Source organism: Sycon ciliatum, chromosome 7, assembly GCF_964019385.1.
Source record: "Sycon ciliatum chromosome 7, ocSycCili1.1, whole genome shotgun sequence".
NCBI classification, from domain to species: domain Eukaryota; kingdom Metazoa; phylum Porifera; class Calcarea; order Leucosolenida; family Sycettidae; genus Sycon; species Sycon ciliatum.
In genome coordinates this window covers 14,368,315-14,378,107 of record NC_088649.1, presented here as the reverse complement: position 1 = coordinate 14,378,107, position 9,793 = coordinate 14,368,315, and the positions used below count along the sequence as shown (strand labels likewise).

General features: G+C 50.0%; 1 protein-coding gene across 1 annotated transcript in view; it reads left to right on the top strand.

Annotated features, from left to right (window-relative positions):
- LOC135821069 (nascent polypeptide-associated complex subunit alpha, muscle-specific form-like) overlaps positions 1–9,793 on the top strand; it is a 38,586-nt gene that overhangs the window by 14,404 nt on the left and 14,389 nt on the right. The gene's annotated exons all lie outside the window — the stretch shown is intronic.

The window sequence follows — 9,793 nt, the reverse complement described above, 5'->3', positions numbered from 1 at the left end:
AACTGCTACAAGAGCAGGAGCGAAATACTCAATCTGCGGACAGAACTGTTTCGTCCTTTGTGGACTCGTCAGCGCAGCACAGAGGAAATGAGGCCGAACCTGATAGCAATGGAAATAAAAATAAAAATAAAAATTTCCAATCAGGCCCGAACGTACCTTGCCAGAGTGCTCAAACTGACAAGTCAGTGAGCTCTGCATAACGCAAACAGCAAAGGCACTACCCCACGCAAGAGTGCTCAACTGCTACAAGAGCAGGAGCGAAATACTCAATCTGCGGACAGAACTGTTTCGTCCTTTGTGGACTCGTCAGCGCAGCACAGAGGAAATGAGGCCGAACCTGATAGCAATGGAAATAAAAATTTCCAATCAGGCCCGAACGTACCTTGCCAGAGTGCTCAAACTGACAAGTCAGTGAGCTCTGCATAACGCAAACAGCAAAGGCACTACCCCACGCAAGAGTGCTCAACTGCTACAAGAGCAGGAGCGAAATACTCAATCTGCGGACAGAACTGTTTCGTCCTTTGTGGACTCGTCAGCGCAGCACAGAGGAAATGAGGCCGAACCTGATAGCAATGGAAATAAAAATTTCCAATCAGGCCCGAACGTACCTTGCCAGAGTGCTCAAACTGACAAGTCAGTGAGCTCTGCATAACGCAAACAGCAAAGGCACTACCCCACGCAAGAGTGCTCAACTGCTACAAGAGCAGGAGCGAAATACTCAATCTGCGGACAGAACTGTTTCGTCCTTTGTGGACTCGTCAGCGCAGCACAGAGGAAATGAGGCCGAACCTGATAGCAATGGAAATAAAAATTTCCAATCAGGCCCGAACGTACCTTGCCAGAGTGCTCAAACTGACAAGTCAGTGAGCTCTGCATAACGCAAACAGCAAAGGCACTACCCCACGCAAGAGTGCTCAACTGCTACAAGAGCAGGAGCGAAATACTCAATCTGCGGACAGAACTGTTTCGTCCTTTGTGGACTCGTCAGCGCAGCACAGAGGAAATGAGGCCGAACCTGATAGCAATGGAAATAAAAATAAAAATAAAAATTTCCAATCAGGCCCGAACGTACCTTGCCAGAGTGCTCAAACTGACAAGTCAGTGAGCTCTGCATAACGCAAACAGCAAAGGCACTACCCCACGCAAGAGTGCTCAACTGCTACAAGAGCAGGAGCGAAATACTCAATCTGCGGACAGAACTGTTTCGTCCTTTGTGGACTCGTCAGCGCAGCACAGAGGAAATGAGGCCGAACCTGATAGCAATGGAAATAAAAATTTCCAATCAGGCCCGAACGTACCTTGCCAGAGTGCTCAAACTGACAAGTCAGTGAGCTCTGCATAACGCAAACAGCAAAGGCACTACCCCACGCAAGAGTGCTCAACTGCTACAAGAGCAGGAGCGAAATACTCAATCTGCGGACAGAACTGTTTCGTCCTTTGTGGACTCGTCAGCGCAGCACAGAGGAAATGAGGCCGAACCTGATAGCAATGGAAATAAAAATTTCCAATCAGGCCCGAACGTACCTTGCCAGAGTGCTCAAACTGACAAGTCAGTGAGCTCTGCATAACGCAAACAGCAAAGGCACTACCCCACGCAAGAGTGCTCAACTGCTACAAGAGCAGGAGCGAAATACTCAATCTGCAATCTATATATATATATATGTGTGTGTGCGTGTGCGTGTGCGTGTGTGTGTGTGTGTGTGTTGTAGAATTGGTAAGGCTTTGCGAGGGTTGTAGCCAAAGCGACAGATCGTTTGCACTGCGCTCTCCTTCTTTTCGACCACCCCTTTCACTATTGGCAGTTGTCTAAGGTCCTCAGGCTGCGTATAGTGTGCTCTTTGTCCAGTGGGCAGAGCCAGTAGTACAATGATCACACAGGAATGAAGCAAACAAATCTTTTTCCGCCGTTACTCGGAGTTTCGTGTGAAACACTCATCATAATGCTGTCTAATGAGTGTTTCACACGAAACTCCGAGTATTAAGGAGATTGGGGATTTCAGAGGTAGAGAGAGAAAGAGAAAGAGAGAGAGAGAGAGAAGCTTTGAGAGAGACGGACAGAGAGAGAGAGGGAGAGAGACACACAAGGGACAAAGGCAGAGACTTGCTTGATGAAAAAACAAGAGTTACAAACCGTCCTTGCTCTCTGATCTGGATCTGGTCCAGTACAGGGGGCCCAAGATAATACCAAAGTAAGTGGGCCAAGAAAACAAAATTTTATGTGGAAGGTTAGGCAGACTAAGGAAAGTGGGGATTTCAGAGGTAGAGAGAGAAAGAGAGAGAGAGAGAGAAAGAGAAACTTTGAGAGAGAGACGGAGAGAGAGAGAGAGAGAGAGAGAGAGAGAGAGAGAGAGAGAGAGAGAGAGAGAGAGAGAGAGAGAGAGAGAGAGAGAGAGAGAGAGAGAGAGAGAGGGAGGGAGAGAGAGACACACAAGGGCCAAAGGCAGAGAAAAAAACAAGAGTTACAAACCGCCCTTGCTCTCCAACACGCCGTCCTTTGCCACCATCATTATCTTGTTGTTAATGTCCACGATCATCGGCACACCTCGTCGGATAGACAGTTCCGTTGTTGCAGCAAAACGATCAGAATCGTCATTGCAGTCATCGTAGGCGGGTCGCCCCCACAGTAAAGACCCCTGGGCAGATGATGGCCAAGGTGGTGAAACACCTTTGAGCTGTTGTGCGCGAATGCAGAGAGCTCCTTCTCCGTCTCTGTCTTGGTGACCCTACCGTGGCACTGCTTCGACAGACCGTTGTAAATCTCCACGGCTGCAGGTGACAGCTTGCACTGCAGGAACACCACCTCAGACAACAACTTCTCGTACCTCGCTGTTAGATATTGCATGCGTCTTCACTCTGTACATTGACTCTTGATTTGACGGCTGCATGCATCTCTTGTATTTATGGCTACTGTGTGTTACCGTCGGACAACATTACGATTTATTGTTACATGTACGTTTTATGTCAAGTCGACCCTGTTCCCATTCGTTTTCTAGTTCTATACTTACTGCCATGACTTGTCCCGTTTATGGTTATACAGTCTTCTTCTTTTCCCGTCGTATTGCTTTCGTTTACCGGAGACTTCTACGGTATGTCTCTATTCGCCTCCACGATGTCCTTATCCTGACACTAGCATTTTCTGCGTCGCGTACGGCTGGTGGGAATATCTACCCCAGCCGTCGTGATGTAGGGCTTCCTCATCATAACTACTTGGAGGACAGTCACGAGTTTGAGTATCTCTGATACTAATGATAATGATTCTTACTGAAGTATGAGGAGAATTATTTCCGAGTGGAAAGACACTGAGTGTCTGTGTGTAATAACTAAATGAGCTCAACGAAGAGCCAAAACGTCCTTTAGGATTCTACTACTACTAGTACGGGCAGAACCAGAGTAGGATCTCTAAAATTGGTCCTTCGAGCCGGATTCAATGGATGCGAGGTCGAGAAAGGCTGACCAGAGTGTCGCCTTCGCCAAAGCAAGAATCGCGGTTCTGAACGATATCGAAAATGGATCACCTGTAAGTGCTGTCAAACTGTCACTCGTGGAGCTGGACCTAAAAGTACATTGCTTGCTTAGTACATTGCGGGAGGATCCAGAGTTGTTCGAGGAGTATGTAGCAACACAAGAAATGTATGCAAACACAGTGGCTATGGTTAGTGAGTACATGTACGGAATTTGTTCAAACTACAACAGTTCACGTGCGAGCTCCATAAGCGGTGTACAGTACACCCGGAATGCCGATAAGGTGAAAGCATACTTAGCGAGTCTAGATAAGGACACGGATCACGCACCAGGAGCTGCAGGACTTGTCCTGAGCGGCCATATGCAGCAAACAGACAGCACGAGTCGTGCACAGGCAGACGCACAGGTTCCCGAAACGGGCGAGAGTGCGCCGTTATGCGAACCTGCTGGTGATCAGACGGCTTTACAAGGCTATGGTCATCATCAAAAGGCAGATACGAAGGATCGGCAAGAGTATCCAAACGACGTAGAAGGTGCAACTGCAAATAGTGATACAACGTGGGCGAACGCTTTCGTGCCAGACATTGCTACGCCAGTGATTGTTCCAGAAAGCACCGAGTATATGATTGAGAATGCACAGCAGTTCAACACTGGGACAGCACCATTGGCCCACACCAACAACTCCATGGACACATTGTGGCAACCTGGCAAACAGACCCCAGAGACTGCATCGCAACCTGTGTCTAGGATGCAATCACAGCGCACACGCATGCAGTACACACACACACAGCCTTTGTATGTGTCGCAGTCTTTGTCGCAGCCCTTGCCTTCATGTATGTCACAACCGTTGTCTGCGTATCAGTACTTGTCGCTGCCTGTGTCGCAGCAGTCGCTGCCCGTGTCGCTGCAGTCGTTGCCGCCGTTGTCTGCGTCTCAGTCTCTGCCGTTGCCTGTGTCGCAGCAGTCGCTGCCCGTGTCGCAGCAGTCGCTGCCCGTGTTGCAGCAGTCGCTGCCTGTATCGCAGCAGTCGCTGCCCGTGTCGCAGCATTCGTTGCCGCGATTGCCGGCAGATCAGTCTTTGCCGTTGCCTGTGTCGCAGCAGTCGCTGCCCGTGTCGCAGCAGGCGCTGCCCGTGTTGCAGCAGTCGCTGCCTGTATCGCAGCAGTCGCTGCCCGTGTCGCAGCAGTCGTTGCCGCCATTGTCGGCAGATCAGTCTTTGCCGTTGCCTGTGTCGCAGCACTCGTTGCCGCCGTTGTACGCGTCCCATTCGGTCTATGTGCCGAAGTCATCGCAGCCTTTGTCTACGTTGCAGCCGTCGTCTATGCCGCAGCCGTTATCACGCATGCTACCGCCGCAGCGGTTTTCCACGCCGCTACCGAGGCCCAGGCCACAGCCGTTGTCTGGGCTACAACAACTACAGCAACAGCAACAGCAGCAACAGCAGCAGCGGCAACAACAACAACAACAACAGCAGCAGCAGCAGCAGCGTCAACAGCAACCCGCGCAGACCAGTTGGTCTGGAATGACAGCCAGCTCACCATCGTCAACAGCAGCACCAACAGACGTGTACCGACACCTGAAGAAAGTGAAGATACCTACGTTTAGTGGTGATAAAACAGCATACAGAACATGGAAAGCAGCATTCTCGGTTTGCGTAGAGCAGCAAGATTTATCGCCAGAGCTGAAATTATTGCAACTACGTCAGTGTTTGACGGGCTCAGCATTGAAAGCGATAGAATCTTATGGATACTCAGCAGCAGCGTACACCGCAGCAATCAGGCGTCTAGAACAGAAGTTTGGTGGCGATAGAAGACAGACAGCAGTGCATACAGAGGCGCTGGCGCGGCTACCAGTGATACGAATGGAACGAGCTGCCCAGGATCTGGAGAAGTTCGCTGATCTTCTCCAAGTAGCTGTCATTCACCTAGAAGACGCCGGACGCAGCCAGGAACTTCAGGCTGGTGCATTCTATCAGCAGCTCCTGAAGAAACTGCCACAGTCTCTCTTGACGCAGTACTACCGCCAGATGACAGAAAGAGGTGAAGCGGAGACGGTATGCACTCTGCTGGCCTGGGCATTAAGGGAAGCGGACTACAGAACAACAGCACAGGAGACACTCACTGGCATCACCACACAGCCTGAGGGGACCGGTACACGCAACAAACAGACCTACAGAGAACAGCCAACAGCAGCAGCATTAGCAGCCTTTACGTCCCCGGCAAGTGCCAGTTGCGTGTTCTGTGGACAGAGTCATGAGACGGCCAGGTGCTCTGTCGTTACAAACACAGAGAAGCGGAAGGACATAGTTAAGAGCAACGGAAGGTGCTTTTTGTGTCTGAAACCGAACCACATAATCCGTCACTGTCAGTCGAAGTTGAAATGCGCCAAGTGCCAACGTCGACACCACACTACCCTGTGTGACTCAACATCTGACAGGCCATCACCTGTAACACCACCCACGTCGCGCTATGAAAAGAAGCCGGCCGCTAACAACCAGTCTAGGGCAGCATCGGCTCCAAGCAAGAAGGGACCGACCAACCCATCCGCCAGCAGCGTTACACTGTCATCTGTCAGTGCTCTGACATCATCTAGCAAGGACAACAATATGGTTTTGCTGCAGACCGCTAAAGCTATAGTTGCACCAGGCTTACCAGTCCGAGACAACGGGATCCCTGTGAGGTTGTTGTTCGACGGAGGGAGCCAGCGCTCATTCGTGACACGTGATGTGCAAAGGCGGCTGGACCTAAAGACAGACAGGCAGGAAGGCTTGAATGTCAATGCCTTCGGTGATTGCTCTGTTGGGGACAGCGGTTTAAGAGACGTGGTGAATCTGACCGTACAGAGTACGGAGGGAGACCCCCTGCAGCTGGAGTGTATCGTGATTGAATCAATTTGTGCACCAGTCCAGAACCAGCACCCTGCACAAGCAGTCCAGTGCTGCGGTGCGCTACAAGGCCTCACACTGGCAGACGACTGCGACGGCACAGCCACAATCGATCTATTGATTGGAGCCGACCAGTACTGGCAATTTATGATGGGCAAGGTGATCACGACGGCCTCTGGTCCAACAGCCATCCGTACGCGTCTTGGCTGGGTCTTGTCCGGTCCTGCATCAGGCCCAACAACTAGTACGACAGGTACATGCCTCGCTACTGAGGTGCACAGCTTAACGACGACAGCGCAGGTCCTTGATAAGCAGCTCCAACAATCCTGGGAGCTGGAGTCTCTTGGAATACATCCAATAACGGAGAATCAAGTCCACGCAACGCTACCTGACAACTTCCGAATCAGCAATATCGAGGAAGTCAAGAACCCGGAATTTGGTGATGTGAGAGATATACACTATGCGCCACATCAAGCCGTTGGTGGAGAAGATAGGACCACAACAAGAGTGCGTGTTGTGTACGATGCGTCATTCCGCTCAGGCAAGGGCTCGTCGATCGTCTGCCTCAACGCGGGACCCCACCTGCTGGAGAAGCCCCATCTGCTTGAGAAGCCCCCCTGGTGGGGCGGGTTCTTTGAGAGAATGGTGAGATGCGTCAAGCGTTGTCTCAAGAAGATCCTACACCTTTGATTGCAATATCATAAGTATTCGTTGTTGAGCTACAATACATGCATTCGATCAGCCTTATGTACCTCAACGGAGGGAGTGTTAGATATTGTACCTCAACGGAGGGAGTGTTAGATATTGCATGCGTCTTCACTCTGTACATTGACTCTTGATTTGACGGCTGCATGCATCTCTTGTATTTATGGCTACTGTGTGTTACCGTCGGACAACATTACGATTTATTGTTACATGTACGTTTTATGTCAAGTCGACCCTGTTCCCATTCGTTTTCTAGTTCTATACTTACTGCCATGACTTGTCCCGTTTATGGTTATACAGTCTTCTTCTTTTCCCGTCGTATTGCTTTCGTTTACCGGAGACTTCTACGGTATGTCTCTATTCGCCTCCACGATGTCCTTATCCTGACACTAGCATTTTCTGCGTCGCGTACGGCTGGTGGGAATATCTACCCCAGCCGTCGTGATGTAGGGCTTCCTCATCATAACTACTTGGAGGACAGTCACGAGTTTGAGTATCTCTGATACTAATGATAATGATTCTTACTGAAGTATGAGGAGAATTATTTCCGAGTGGAAAGACACTGAGTGTCTGTGTGTAATAACTAAATGAGCTCAACGAAGAGCCAAAACGTCCTTTAGGATTCTACTACTACTAGTACGGGCAGAACCAGAGTAGGATCTCTAAAACTCGCTGTGAACTGGCGAACTTTGGGATACATAGCACGCAGGCGTAGGTCAAGCCAGATGCGGTTGCACATCACGGCGTAGTATTGTGCGACTGCTTCTGCTGAGTCTCTTCAGCTGCTCAATTTGTTCATCCTTCTCGAGGAGTCGGCTCTCCGAATGTCCTGTGAGCTTCGTGTAGCTCTCAGCTAAGAGCGTCAGCTCCAGTGGGCCTTTTCTCAGAGGGCGAACCCAAGACGATAAGGATAACAGGCCGCGTCGACTCAAAACACGCAAGGTGGATAACGCCATCGTACCAGCAAGTTCTGCTCACAACTTTGGCAAGTCTTCTCACCCTTCTTTTATCCTCTCTCTTTCAGTCGGCCAAGAAAAAGACAAAAAAGTGAAGAGTTTTTAAACGGCGGTGGAAAAAGATTTGTATTACATGTCACTATTGGTATGGAGCTCGGAGCGATAATCTAATTTGGATAGTTTAACATACGCCACTTGCTTTTTGAGACAGGGAGGTGCAAGGGAGCAGCTGTGAAAATTTGAACCACAACACCCCCAAAGCAATCTACAATTATCGATGAATGGATTTTGGAAGAATAATGACTTGCTCAGTCCCAGAAATCAGCATAGGCAAGTATGAGGTGATTTGGAATTTTTCAGCTTTCAACAGCAAAGTTCGTGCGATTCTTGCCATGTACATGCACACGGGGAGTGGCCTGAGCAGTTCACACGTACGTGCGCAGCTCCTAGGTTTGCATGGTTACCACTTCTCAGCGTTCGCGCTTCACGTGCCTGGTCTCCAGGCTCGTTTCTATGATTCCCTACCTCCGTTTGCGATTAACAGCGGGCCGATATGTTCCAGAATGTTTGACTGATTCGAGGCCGCTGAAAACGAAAATCTGATGCTCCTGCCGAGGCACGGCATCCATCTGTTGATATGAACAGTCGGAAATGGCGCTACGCACAGCACCTGTTCCCAGCACAGCATGGCCGGCATCTATGGAAAGATACCGACCTCAGCTACATACAGGTCTGCCGGAATCGGTCCGGTCGGTCAGGTCATTGCTACGCAAACGTTTTGGCCACCAACGAGTGTTTACTGCTGAAGAGGTCGTGTGTGTGTGTGTGTGTGTGTGTGTGCGTGCGTGCGTGCGTGCGTGCGTGCGTGTGTGTGTGTATACCTGCCATATCATACACAACCTGTGAAAGGCTAGGGTATGGCCGGGCCGATCAAGAACTGCTTTCGCCTGTCCTGACTCCTGTACAGCATCGACCAGAGTGAAGTCACCAGGGGAGAAGTTTGTGCTGGGCTCGAAATCAGCGCAAAACAACCGCCCCGAAGGGCCCACTGTACCTGCAGTGTTCACCTGTCACATGACATCACTGCAGCTTTCACCTGTCACGTGACATCACTGCAGTGTTCACCTGTCACATTACATCACTGCAGCTTTCACCTGTCACATGACATCACTGCAGTTTTCACCTGTCACATGACATCACTGCAGTTTTCACCTGTCACATGATATCACTGCAGTTTTCACTTGTCACATGACATCACTGCAGTTTCCACTTGTCACATGATATCACTGCAGTTTTCACCTGTCACATGACATCACTGCAGTTTTCACCTGTCACATGACATCACTGCAGTGTTCACCTGTCACATTACATCACTGCAGTTTTCACCTGTCACATGACATCACTGAGCTCCCTATTATACTATAGAGGCTAGGAGATTACATCATACTTTTAGATGCGTTGGCAAAGTCGCGTCATAGCTTAATTTAACGAAACCGCCGGCTCACCCTGCTTACTTGGCACCCATAAGTGAATCTGCCGACTCACCCCCAGTATATTTAGCGACCATAAGCGGTTCCACTGGTTCGCCAACATGACATCATTTTAACATAATCTCCCCCCCCCCCCCCCTATTGGTTTCCCCACTGTAGAGTTATTGGTTTCCCCACTGTAGAGCGTGTGAGTCCACTGGCCTCGGCAGTACCTATTCTCTCCTTCAGTAATACATTGACTGCATTTACCAGAGTACAGTTAATGTGCTCGTGAAGTGTATACGTGCTACAGAAGT